We start from the raw sequence: 14,022 nt of genomic DNA, 5'->3' as shown, positions 1-14,022 counted from the left end.
AATCAAGCTTGCACACGATTATATTCAGAAAATCGTCTGGTACAACTCGATAGGACTCTATGTAAACGCAATAGCATCAACCACCATTAAAGACAAACACCTCCACTATATATACTCGACTAGACCGTAAACTGGGTTTGCTACCGTAAACAGGGTTTACGGTCGCAACTGTGTTTACGGCCGTAAACACAGTTTACGGTTGTAAACACACAAAATGTCCAACAAACAACAAAAAACCCTTAAACATAATTACAGACTTATTATAAACCAAAAATACTGAAAGCCTATACCAAACCATTTACTGGATCCTTCAATCTCCCCCTTGGTTTGGATCTAGCTTGGAATTAGTCCTTATCGACCACCAAAACGTCGGACTTTCCCATTGCTCCATTCCACATCTTCTTCTCAATAACTTCAGCCACCATTGCCGTGTATTCTTTCGCAGCAGGCTCAAAGATAGTCTCAGCTACCTTGATTTGTTGAGTAGCAAGATGGTGTATGTCCCATTTGCGAAAATGAAGCAAGTCCCTCTTCTCATAGAGACGGATGCAATCTTCCTTGAGCTTGATGACTGCAGCATCTGTGGCTTCATCATACACCCAATATAACATGGATGCAAAAGAACCATCAGGGTAGTGTTGAAGAATGGGGACGTGCTTCACTTTTGCAGTAGCAGGCCACATCACTTGTCTAAGTGGCTGTTTTGTCGTGGGATCAAGAACTTTGGAGTGGACCTTGACAATTGACTGAGCAGTCTTCATTGAAGGAAAACCTTTAGCAACATGATCCTCCAAAAATGATTTAAACTGGCTCGCCCTGGTATTATTTGAAGGATTTGAGAAAGGAGCATTAGACAGCTCAATAAGATCAATCTTGGTGAAAGAATTAAAGTCATGAGCGTCTTTGTATAGTTCATTGTTGCCGCTCTTTCTCCTCACCATAAACATATTCAATGTGTCATGGAATCTCCACGAGATGATTCCAGACCTGTCACCATAATTGTCTCTCCAGATCCGTAACAGTAACCTGTTGTTGATCCCAGGGTGCCTTATGATCTACACTTCGTTTGAATAGAAGTTCACCCTTTTCAGTTTCCTGGGCTGACTTCTTGCGTTTTAAAGCCTTTCCACGAGGAGCTTGCTCCGGTTCTTTTTCGAAGCGGTCTACGATGGTGGTGGTTCTGATAGTTGTAGGAGCAATGGGAGCATCTTGATTGGGAAGATAAATCTGTGGCTCTTCAACTGATGACTTGAATTCGCCCCAAACTTATCGTCCAGATTTTTCGTCATAGTAACTGGCGGTCAGAAGGCCGAAATGAGTCTGGAGATCTGTAATTTGTTTGGCCTTCGCATCATTTTCTTCATTAAGTTCTGCCATTTGAATACTGAGTTGTGTGTTTTCAGCTTGAAGTTTTGCGACCTTAATGTCAAGCTCAATATTCCTCTGATCCAACTCAACATTCTTCTGACTCAGAGCATCGACCTGCTTCTGAAGTCCTGAGAGTGAGGGACTCTCTTCTCCTATGCTATCACCCCCTATAAAAATTCCTTTGCCATGTGGGAGAGGTGTTGAAAGTTGTTCTATGGCCAAGAACGAGGCTAGTCTAACGGAGGAGGCATCGTGCTTTGGCCTAGGAGGGGAGAAGTCTGTTGGAAAAAGATGAGCCACCAGTTTCGAAGAAGATACTAGGACCTTCAGTGATTGGTTCAGTTGAGACTATAACTGGGGTTGTTGTTGGTGGAGCAGAAGCACTTTGAGTCACCAGTCTTGGGTCAAGTCTGCGCCTTTTGCTTGAAGGAGGTGTGGCTTGTGTGGTGGTGGGATCACTTTCCACCGACTCAGAGGTAGGTGAGACAACATCAAGGGGAGGAATCTCTGATACAGTCACCATAGGAGTTGCTATTTCTGCCGATGGATTGGTTGGAGGAGGTGTAGCTTCAAGAACATCTTCTTCTTCCCTTGTCTCAGTTGCCGGTTCAGCAACTTCATCGACATTGTCGAGCAGCTCATTGAGGTTCATCCCGGACATGAGATCCTCGTTACTCCCAAAAATCACAGGAATTTCATCATTATCAAATCCTGTGAGATCCATATCTTCATACAAATCCGTTTCCATTCCAGACCCCTCAGAATAATCCTTTTGTACCTGAACGGATATTAACTCATGTTCCTCAGCCACTTGTGCGATCAGCTCTGGATTTTCTTCTTCTTCATGATCTGAGACAGTGATCACGTTTTTAGAATCAACTCTCTCAGATGAAGTTGGCTCAGATGACATCTTGTCAGATGTTCCATGCGACTCAGAAGACTCGTCAATTTCAGCAAAATTCCCAAATTTGACCAGAGGATGCAATCCTTCAAAAACGACCTTGCCTTTTTATATTTTGCTTAATAAGACCAACTATGTGAGGGCCCAAGGATTTAATATCCAACTTTTCACCATCCTTGACCATTTCTGGAAACTGATCGTCGACGAACACTTGGATAAACCTTGGATAAAGTAGAAATGCATCTCTAGTCCCTCGGGTAATGGAATTAATTGTTCACCAAGAACTCATCAAGAATGAACTTTGAGAAATTAAAATTTATGCCACCAGCCAAGGAGACAATTGCCCTGGTGTTCCTGAGGGAGATCTCATCGGCTCCTGATCTCCTGCCTGAGATGCAGCTCACGAACACGTGTGCCAGGAATCGCCAGTAAGGAGGCAGGAGCTTCTTTACTGTGGGAGGGTAGACACCCTCATATCCCATCCTCTGAAGAACCCTTTGTACATCATCAATTCCAATCTTAGTAGGGAAATTGAATTCATCGTTGACCAGCAAGGTATCTCTGACGTATTGCTCTGTAATCTTGATCTTGCAACCTTTGACTATAGCTTCAATTGTAATTTCTCCATTGACTTTGGCCATTTCAGCTGTCTGCCAAAACTCTCGAATGATATTCTGATAGATGAAGGGATTCACTGTGATGGCACATGATAAGCAGCACTCCCTTAGCCTGAAGATCATTGACTTGAACTCCGCATGAGCTACTGGAGGATCATCCAACACGATCGCCAAATTGTGCATATCCGCAAACTTAAGATTCGCCATTTAACTGCACGAAACAGGTCAAGTAAGAAAACACAGAATATAATAATTCAAAGCATTAAGTTTTCTTAATTAGACAGTTTATTTTGGCTTTTAAAAATTAGTTTGACTACAAAATATTGGAGTTTACGGTCAAAATAGTCAAACATTTTGAGTTTATGGTCAAAGAAAGTCAAACATGAGTTTACGGTCAAAGTTGGTCAACTGACCATAAACTGAGTTTACGGTCGTAAGACCAAAGCTTGGGTTTATGGTCGGAAGACCAAAACCTGAGTTGACGGTCGTAAGACCAAAACCCGGGTTTACGGTCGTAAGACCACTTTAGGTTTACGGTTCTTGAATGTTCCGAAACCGTAAACTCGCGATGAACAGTAAACGCCAACAAAACTTTAAACTTCGATTACTCCTTCGTTTTTGGTCGGAATGGCGAATAGAGAGCATATCCGTGGTCGGATTCAACATACCTTCGAGGTGTACTAGGCCGATTTTGCACAGATTCAAGAAAAAAATTCCGATGAGAGAGAGTAGAGAGAGAAAGTGGTATTGCGGCTGTAAAGAGGAAATGGGAGAGGAAGGGTTTATGGAAGTAAACCTTTTTCTTTTATACTTCCTTCGAAAATACCGGTCTCTTACACAGTGTAAAATCCAGTCTTTTATCCCGATAAAATTTTTTTAAGAACAAAACTTTTGAGGATTTTTTTTAAATAAAAAAAATTAAAATTAAACTAAAAGTAAAATAAACTAATTTCTAAAATTTAAGAATTTAAGGATTTAAAAAATAAAGATAAAGGAAAGATTAAATTTTGAATAAACAAAATTTATTTCAACACTACTGACAAAATCTTGTGACACTGGGATCAAAGTTGTTAGACAACCTTAATCCACTTATCGGTACCTTTCATCTTCGCGTCTTTGTCTGGTCGATCGCCGGTATTATGGTCCACTTAAACACGAAAAATTGTGACTGATTTAGGACATACTATTTGATACAAGACAAGGTGAAATTAAGTTCCTAGATATTATATCTGATCCTAAGTTCCTCGATACTATATCTTAAGGACCATTCAGCTGACGACGACCAGGGATATTGTTGTCCACCTAAATTGAGCAGCGAGATCTATAGACAATCTTTGAGTGTTCAATTTTAATTGTAATGGAACATGTTTCCCGCTTCCTGATATGCCCCAGTAATCAAGGACTTCCAGAGTACTCCTTACATCGGATGAGCAGACCATCATTAAGAGAGAATATAGATTCAGAGTATTATCACTTATAGTTTCAGAGGGATTGAGAAGTAGAAGGTTGCATATGCTGTGTACCAGGTCGGATTGTTAGTCACGCAAAGGAGACAGCATATGGCTAATAGATAAGAGGAATTTCATATATATATATATATATATATATATATATATATATATATATATATAATATGCAGAGAAATAGAGTTGCATATGTTATAGTCCAGGTCGGATCTCCCGATCACGCAGAGGAGGCAACATATGACTAATAGACAGAAAGAAAGAAAACAATTTTCTACAGACCTAATTTATCGGAATTTACCAGTCACCCCATCAATACCAGAATTAAGGACAAAATTCGCACATCGAGGAAAAGTTAATCCAGGGTTCCAAGTACGGGTTCATTTAATGTAATGAGTGGATTCCCATATATATCTCCCTGCTCAACCTATCCGAGCATCGTATTGTCAGGCTGAACGGATCTAACTAGGTCAAGATTTGTCAAGACTAAGAATTTCTTAAGTTCAACTCTTCCTAGTCAAGTCCATTTAGAATCTTTCGTGCCTACCGACGCATCAAACAAGAGCAAAGACCCTTCAACTTTGGGTACGTTACGCAGACTCAGGTTGCCTGTTATCACTTGATAATATCACTTCCTAATACAATAAACACAAGTAGAACTATAAGCGACAACATTTTTGATTTTTCTGAATTTTTATGTTTTTGGATTTTTGAAATTTTTTTGATGTTTTTGGATTTTTGAATATTTCTCCCCCTAAATTTGTGCATGGAAGAGAATGAAATGACTAAAATGCGCAAATTTAAACTAAGAAAACCTAAAAAAATTTAATCCTCAAAACGAATCATTTTTAAAAATCCCACAAGCACATCGAATCGAGCTTTGTGAACAGGTCCGCCACATTATTGTTAGTGTGAACATGTTCTAGCCTGATGAGCGAATGCTCATAACAATCTCGGATAAAATGAATTTTGATGTCAATGTGCTTGGTTTTGGAATGTTGGACTGGATTTTTAGCGATTTGAATAGCAGCCTCATTATCACAAAGAATTGGGGTTTCTAGATAATTCAAACCATAGTCCAACAGCTGGTGTTGGATCCATATGATTTGAGAACAATAGGCAGACGCAGTGACATATTCCACTTCTGCTGTTGAGGTTGATACCGTATGCTGCTTCTTGCACTACCATGAGACCAGTCTATCTCCAAGAAATTGGCATCCTCCTGAAGTCAATTTTCTATCAAGCTCACACCCGCCATAGTTGCTGTCTGCAAAAGCATAAAGGTCAAATTCGGGATTTTTCGGATACCAAAGGCCCAGTTTTAGTCAACCTTTGAGATACCTAAAAATCCGTTTAACAGCGATAAGATGAGAAAGCTTAGGATTGGCCTGGTAGCGTGCGCAATGACAGACCGCAAACATTACATCTGGGCAGCTGGCAGTTAGATACATAAGCGATTCAATCATTGATCGATAATACGTCTGATCTATGGATTCGCCTTCAAGATCAGGAGTCAGTAAAGGTCTCCCCGCCATGGGTGTAAGAGCAGGTTTCGCGTCTCGGAACCCGAATGTCTACATCATATCATCCACATACTTCTCTTGGTGAATTAGGATTCTGGTAGAAGATTGTTTGACCTGAAGCCCCATAAACATGGTCATCTCCCCTAGAGAACTCATTTCAAACCTTTTCTTCATCACACCTTCAAATTATTTGCAAAGTTGTGGACAGGTTGACCCGAAGATAATGTCGTCAACATAGATCTGAACAAGTATCTGATCATTACCCACATGCTTAATGAACAAAGTTTGATCAATGGTACTGCGAGAGTATCCATGCTCGAGCAAATGTTTTGTAAGAGTCGCATACCATGCTCGAGGAGCTTGATGTAACCCATACAATGCTTTGTCCAACTTGTAGACACGATTACGGAACTTTGAGTCAACAAACCCAGGGGGTTGATCAACATAGATTTCTTCCTTCACCTTGCCATACAAGAAGGCGGTCTTGACATCCATTTGGTAGACCGCGAAATTCATGTAGGAAGCATATGTGAGAAAGATGCGAATAGCCTCCAATTGAGCCACATGAGCAAATACCTCAGTATAGTCAAGACCCTCAATCTGTCGAAACCCATGAACCACCAACCTTGCTTTATTTCTCACGATCACATCCGAATCATCTTGCTTATTACGATAGACCCAACGCGTGTCAAGAGCCCATTTTCCATTTGGTAAGTCAACCAATTTCCAAACCTCAAGCTTTTCAAACTGATTAAGCTCCTCATGCATTGCATCCACCCAGCTGGGATCATTCAAAGCCATTTCTACATTCTTTGGCTCTATTTGAGATATAAAGCAAGAATAGAGACATGCATTAATTTCTCCACTCTGATTTCTGGTTTTAACTTCATCTGCCAGCTGGCCAATGATGTTATCGATCAGATGATCACGTTGAATTCTTGAAGGTATGTCTTGGCTGATATCATTGATAGAAATAGGAAGAGTGTGAATATTGAAACCTCCATCATTTACTGATTGATTCACATTAGATTGATCTGCTACTAACTCATTAGCGATTTCTTCAGGAAAGAGTAGTTCCATAAAAGTTGAAGTGGCAGCGGAAGCATCTCTAGACATGAACTCTCTTTCAATTGGGGTAAGAGGTGTAGCATCAGCATCAGGAGTTCCATCTTGAACTTTAGACTCTGGACTAGATGGTTGATCAGATGACTCCCCCTCAGGTGTAGTAGAGGACTCCCCCTCACGTGGAGCAGAGAACTCCCCCTCAATCGATGGAGGTCTATAGACAACTTCTTCGTCTTCGTCTTCATACACAATCTTCGAACCAGAAGAGGATCCACTTGAATCATCTGAAGACACGTTGAGAGATTTGAAAAGTGACGTGTAATCAAATAAGCATTCGGGACCTACTCGAGCATCTGTTTCATTCTCCTCCAACCAGCGCACATCATAGGATTCAACTATCCGCTTAGTCTTCTTGTTGTAAACCCTATACGTGGTGCGCGCAGCATACCCTACAAAGTAACAATCATCGTGTAACGACCCGTGTCTGGTATGGTAATTCCTTGGTATTTATTTTGAAGTTTTTCAAGAGGGACTCGACGAGTTCATAGCCTGACTCGCCGAGTAGGGTCGCGACTTCGAGCACGTGTGAGCCGGGGACTCGGCGAGTCCATATCCCTGACTCGGCGAGTCCATCCGTCTGGGTGAAACCCTAAATCCCCGGGTTGCCCACTATTTAAGTCACCTTATAGCCCCATTCTCGCCTCCCTCACCCTGAGAACACTGTGAGAAAGAACCCTAATCCACCCTTGTGTGAGCTAAGTGTTTTGTCCCATTTTGTGAAGGTTTGAAGAAGGAGAAGAAGAAAGGAGCAAGGAGAAGAGGTGTAGTGCAAAGATCCAAGGGCAAATCTGAGTTATTTGAGGTATTTTCGGATTTTCCCTCTTATTATATGCTTTAAATCTCCATTAGAGCTCTCCTAGGATCTAGTTGATGCTTGTTCCAAGCCTTATGTTTGCATGAATGCCTTAATAAGTCGAGATATCTTTAGATCTGAATGATTGGGTGTTGTAGAGCCCAGATCTACTGCCTTTTTGGAGTTACTTTGCATATTAACCATAGATCTACCCATTTTGTGCATCTTTTAGCCTTATTTCCCTTATTCATGAGGTTGTACACGTAAAGTTGGAAACTTTACGTGGTAAATCAGCTTATTGGACTCAGATCTATCAATTGTATGTGTTGGATTCAAACAAAATCGAGTAAAAATCAGTTGCATGGCGGCAACTCGGCGAGTCGGGAAGAACGACTCGGCGAGTTGGGTCGCGAGTTCCCGATTCCTTCATTTTTATCAGTGTCGAGTGGATCCAGTGAGTTAGAGAGTGGACTCAGCGAGTTGAGAGTAGACTCAGTGATGGAGGGACTCGGCGAGTTGTTCATACAACTCGGCGAGTCCAAGGCAATCTTCTTAAGCTCAAGAACAACTCGTCGAGTTGTTTATAGGACTCGGCGAGTCGGATGAAGATTGTCTGAGTTCTTGGATCGGGAGAGTACTCGTCGAGTCGATGCCATACTCGATGAGTAGCAGCGAGTTGAGTCGAAGAGTGAGAATAGGGACTCGGCGAGTTGGCGGCCCAACTCGGCGAGTCAGGTCAATTATGGGTTGACTTTGACCGAGAGTTGACTTTGTCTGAGAGTTGACTTTGACCAAGGGTAAAAGAGTCATTTTACCCAGTGCAGTGTTTAGTATTTGATTGAGTGTGTTTATGGACTTGTAGCCGGGGAGATACCGGAGCAGCAGCAGCTAGCTTCCAGAGCCATACACTCAGCAGCCAGTTCACGAGGTGAGTTTCCCTTCAGTAGGAACGCGTCTACGGCCGCAATGCCGGCCCGTGTAATTATCAGTAGTTCTGGTCTTTAGTCTGATGCAGTAGCTAGAGTGCTTGATGTCTTTGTGATTCAAGCATATTCGAGTATGTGTTCCGGACTTCGGTCCGATGCAGTATGCAGTATATGTGATTATAATAGTTGTTATGTGTTATGCTATGTCATGATCAGTCAGTTCCGGACTCCGGTCCGATGCAGTTAGTTCTGGACTTCGGTCCGATGCAGTTAGTTCTGGACTTCGGTCCGATGCAGTCAGTTCTGGATTTCGGTCCGATGCAGTTAGTTCCGGACTCTGGTCCGATGCAGGGGACAAGGTCCCAGTCAGTTCCGGACTTCGGTCCGATGCAGCTAGTTCCAGACCTCGGTCTGATGCAGTGGGCAAGGCCCAGTATGTGATTTATATGTATTGTATGGTATGTGGTAGTTTGGGGGAGCTCACTAAGCTTCGTGCTTACAGTTTCAGTTTTGGTTTCAGGTACTTCCGCATGTAGAGGGAAGAGCTCGGGATGATGGCATCGCACACACCACAGCTTCAGCTTTTATCCTGGGAGTTGATTGGTTCTTGATTTTTATATGACATGGATATGATACAGTTTTCCGCACAATGTTTTATTATTATTTTGAGATACATCATGTATGGTTTATGATATGACACTCAGATTATGGTTTTTGGTTATGTTGAAAAACGAAATTTTTGGGTCGTATTTTTGGATCGTTACACATTGACTTTGGCGTTGAATTTAGGGTTGGAATCCAAGTGGAGAAGGGTGCAAGGATAGCCAAATACACGGAAATGGCTAACGGAAGGCTTGTGTCCATAGATAATTTCGTACGGGGTCTTCATTTGCACTTTGTTGATTAGAACACGATTTTGCACATAGCAAGCAGTGTTAATCGCCTCGGCCCAAAAGAAAACAGGAAGTTTGGAATCACAAAGCATTGTCCTTGCGGCGTCTTTCAATGTTCTATTTCTTCTTTCAGCAACACCGTTCTGTTGAGGCGTGTGAGCAGAGCTGTATTGACGCACTATCCCCTTTTCTGCACAAAAGTGGTCAAGAACCGAATTCTTGAACTCAGTTCCATTGTCAGTACGAAGTGCCTTCACTTGGTTATTGGTTTGCTTCTCAATCATTACAACGAACTTCTTAATCAGATCAGCAACTCCCTCTTTGTTGGATAAGAAGAAAACCCACATAAACCGAGAGAAATCATCGATCATAACTAGACAATACAAGCTTCTGTTGATGCTCAGGACGTTGACCGAACTAAATAAGTCCATATGCAATACTTGGAGCACCTGACTGATTGAGTTGACTTGCTTGGGCAGGTGTGGTTTCCGATGATGTTTGCCTTGAGCACAGGAAACACACTTCTCAAACGTAATAAAGTCTCTGACGAGTAGGCCTCGGACCATCTCATTTTTATCAAGACGATTCAGGTTTTTTGTGTTAGCATGACCAAGCCTTTTGTGGCACATCATTGCGTTTTGCTTGGAGACTTTTGAGAAAAGAAAAGTAACTTGTTCAGGGAGATTGTTGTTCATATCAATAATGTAAGCATTGCCATCCCTCTTTGATTTAACTAGAATCCGTTCTTCAGGGATGACAATGCCTGACTTTAAAATCATACATTCCTTGTCAGTGAAATGAGTGGAGTAGCCTTTGTCACAGATCTGGGAAATGCTCAGTAAGTTGTGCTTTAACTCGGGAGCGAAGTTGACATTCTCAAAGCTTAACACTCCATTTGTAACAGTTCCTCTTTGCGTGATCTTACCACCATCTCCGCCCACGAAGGATACATAACCCCCATTAAAAGATTGAATTTCTCTCAATTGGGAGATGTCTCCAGTCATATGCCGGGAACAGTCGTTGTCGACGTACCAGGGACGAACGACATTCCTCCGCAACTGTCCCTACAAAATGAGCGGAATTATTTAGATTTGGGAACCCATGTCATCACTGTCCTAGGTTTCCTTTTCACTTTCTCTGAATTATCCTTTAAAATTTTCAAATTAGGATCTTCATTCCTAATCACTTCAAAGGGTGGAAATGATGGATTAGAAAGTGATTTGGGCTTCCATTGAAGTTTAGGTTTTACAACATTCTCTGGTGGTTTTGAAATAGGTTTCATAGGAGTTTGCACAAAGCTTCTGGATGTTCTACCAGAACTGGTTGAAGATCTAGAATTGCTGTTTGACAAAACCGATCTTGGCGGAGCCTTGTTCGGTTTTGGCAAACTATTTTGAGCTTTGTTAGTAAAAACCTTTTTATTCGTTTGAAGACCAACCCTTTTTCTGTTTCTATCATCTTTCTGATCATTATTTCGAGAACGAGCTCTTGAGGATTTTCTAATTAAAGACCTTCCTCGAGATTCATTCTCCCATCTTGGTGACAAATAGTTTACAAAGATCCTATTTTGACAATTCCTAGCTATGTGACCACCAACACCACAATTAAAACAAATTTGTTTATTATTTGAGCTTGTACTACTTTTTTCAGATTTGTTTTCTTTATGGAAACTCTTACTTTTCTCAGATGAACATTCATGAGAACCAGATTGAGATATAAGTGAGGGTGTCTCAGTTGTTGTGACTTGTGGTGTTGATGGTGTTTCATGATCATCGCAAGCATCAGAATTACCAAACAATTCATCAAACATATCAAAGAAATTAAATTCAACATAATTAGAAGTAGAAACATCACACAAAACATCATCAGTCTTAACATTCGAATCACAAACAGAAACATAAATATCAGAATTAGGAACAGAAACAGAAACAGAAACTCCAACTCCATGCTTTGCCTGATCTAATGGTTGATCTGCAGAGGAGGTAGAAGCGTCAGTACTTTCAACATTTAGAAACCCCCCTGAGACAAAACCAAATGATTTTCCATAAACCATAGATGGATCTTTGGCAATCTCATCTTTAGACAAGGGTTGATACTGATATGTGTGATTATAAGGAGGAGGCACACGATCGTATCCCAAACCCTTTTGGTGGTTTTGTTTAAAATCCATGCAGTGATCGATCATGGTGGCAACTACCTCGCTTGATCCATCAAATTTTTGAAAAAGAAAGTTTGTAGAATCAAACCTTTTCTTTAATGTATCAAGATCGGCAGTTAGCGCATCATTTTGTCTTTTAACATAATTGTACAGTTCACATTTATCACTGTACTCTGCCTGGATTCTTCTAAAATCTTTTATCTTAGCTTCTAATTGGGCTTTAAGGGGCTTTTGTCCTTTCCTAAGTTGATAGCCCTCATATCTAAGGTCCTCTACTTCTCTACGTAATGATTGAATTTCATCACAAATCACTTTAACATATTCTTTACATGCATAAGAACAAGATAGTAGGGTTATCTCGCTTTTCTTGGGATCGGAAGAGGTAGACGCCATGAAAGCAAACTGCATCTCCATCAATTTTGTTTTGGGATCAGCTTCATCAGTATTTAGGGAAGTATCATCAATCTGAGCCAGGAGAGCATTTTCTGGCCCTGAAATGTTCAAAGCCTGAATCTGGTCCTCCCAGTCAAAGGACTGAGCGACCATAACGGCCTCACCATTGGTTGCAGCACCTGCACGGTTGTTTCCCACTGCTACCATCGTCCTGTTGTTGTTGACCCTGCGATCTGGCTTAGGACACTCAAGAGCAAAATGACCCGAATCGTGGCAGTTGAAACATCTCAGAATACCCTTGTTAAATCCCACCTTCTTATCACCATTCATGCCCCAATTGCTTTTCCCAATCTTCTTAGCAAACTGCTTGGCCCTGAGAACAACCATTGCAATTTGCCAAGTGATATCTATCTCCTCCACGTCTTCTGGGTGAATCTGATCCAGGTCAGCAAATGACAGCTGAGGTGGAAGCTCTCCAGCTACAAAAGCATTATAGCAGTTAACAAGCCCAGTAGCTAGAGCCAGATTTTCATCAGTATCCTTAGGGTTTGAGGAAGAGGCTACAGTAGGCACATTTTAGGAAGGAATAACTTGTGGAGTAATAAATGATTGGTTCTGAGGAATAGATGATGCATCAGTGAAAGTCTGAATCTGAGGTTGCTAAGCTGCAAAGGTTTGGCCTGAGGAAGACATGATTGAAGAAAAAGCATTGTTGGACGAGATTCCAAGGTTTGCAGTAGAGTATGAGTTCACATGATTGATCTCTCTCTGTTTGTCATCAATATCACAAGCTTTGATGATTTCCATGACGTCAGCAAGAGTGAGGCGATTCAAATCTTTAGTTTTCTTAATCACATCAACATTCATGTCCTATGATCTAGGTGTTGGAATAGTGTCTAAGCCTGTAACTATATCCGGTTGTGCATGGTCCTTTTGGGTTGCCTTCACCATAGCAACTTGATAGGATGATTAAGAGAGAGTAAATATTATTAATATATTATGGGAATAATATAATGAATAATATATTTGTTGTTTGATTAATATAAGTCATAGAATTAATTAGAATTAATTTGGTGACTTAAAGAGATTAATTAAATAAAGGGGTATAAACTGTCAATTGTTTGATAGTTAAGCTTTAAACTGTAAATCCATTTGGATATACTATGGACGAATTCTAAGAGGATTAGGATAGCTAAAATCGTCCATTAGAGTTATCTAGGAATGGATTTGGATAGCCTTAAGAGAAGATTATCTGATAGGGACTTATCTGTAATCCTTAAGGAATCTACAAGTATAAATAGACCCCATGGCATAGGGAATTCGACACTTCTGAAAAAAGGCAAGAGAACTCTGGTCGAATTCCTCCCCTCTCCTCTCTCCTAAATCATTCTTATTGCTATTGGTGTTTGTAAGCCATTAGAGGAGTGACACTTGTGACTCTAGAAGCTCCAAGACCTCAAGATCAACAAGGAACTCAAAGGTATGATTCTAGATCTGTTTCAATGTTGTTATTTAACCTAATTAGTCATTAGAAGACTTGGATTCAATGCATGTTTATTAGAAAGCCTAGATCCAAGCATTAGGGTTTTGCATGCGCACATAGGAAAGTTCTTATGGCTAAAACCCATCAGTGGTATCAGAGCCTAGCTTGGTTTTCTGTAAATTGTTGCTTGATTAACTGAAACAAACCTGCAAAATTCGAATTTTTGGTTTCTGAGTCATGGACTCGGCGAGTCTCAAAGTGGACTCGGCGAGTAGGCCTGACTCGGCGAGTCCATTTGTGCACTCGGCGAGTCCAGGCGTCAGGAATGGCCAGATTCGGGATTTCTTTGTGTTTATCTTATCTTAACTTACCATAAACT

Source organism: Lactuca serriola, chromosome 5 (assembly GCF_051521515.1).
Source record: "Lactuca serriola cultivar US96UC23 chromosome 5, Lser_US96UC23_V15, whole genome shotgun sequence".
In the NCBI taxonomy this organism is placed as follows: Eukaryota; Viridiplantae; Streptophyta; class Magnoliopsida; order Asterales; family Asteraceae; genus Lactuca; species Lactuca serriola.
This window is presented reverse-complemented; position numbering follows the sequence as displayed.